Below are 211 nucleotides of genomic sequence, written 5' to 3' on the forward strand. Positions count from 1 at the left end.
TACGCATTCCAGTGACAACGAAATAAACACGACTGGATGACAAACGATTTTTTTTTCTTCTGCAGGATACGGACTGTCATGTTTGTTCAGGTACCGTGGCCGTTTCTCTTCGGTTGGGCATGAGATTTAGAGCCCCACCTCTCTCTCCTTATCTGTTGCCCCTCCAAGACTCTGTTTGCCCCCCTCAAGGGCTAGATTGCCCCCACCCCAG

This window comes from Penaeus monodon, chromosome 31 (assembly GCF_015228065.2).
Source record: "Penaeus monodon isolate SGIC_2016 chromosome 31, NSTDA_Pmon_1, whole genome shotgun sequence".
NCBI classification, from domain to species: domain Eukaryota; kingdom Metazoa; phylum Arthropoda; class Malacostraca; order Decapoda; family Penaeidae; genus Penaeus; species Penaeus monodon.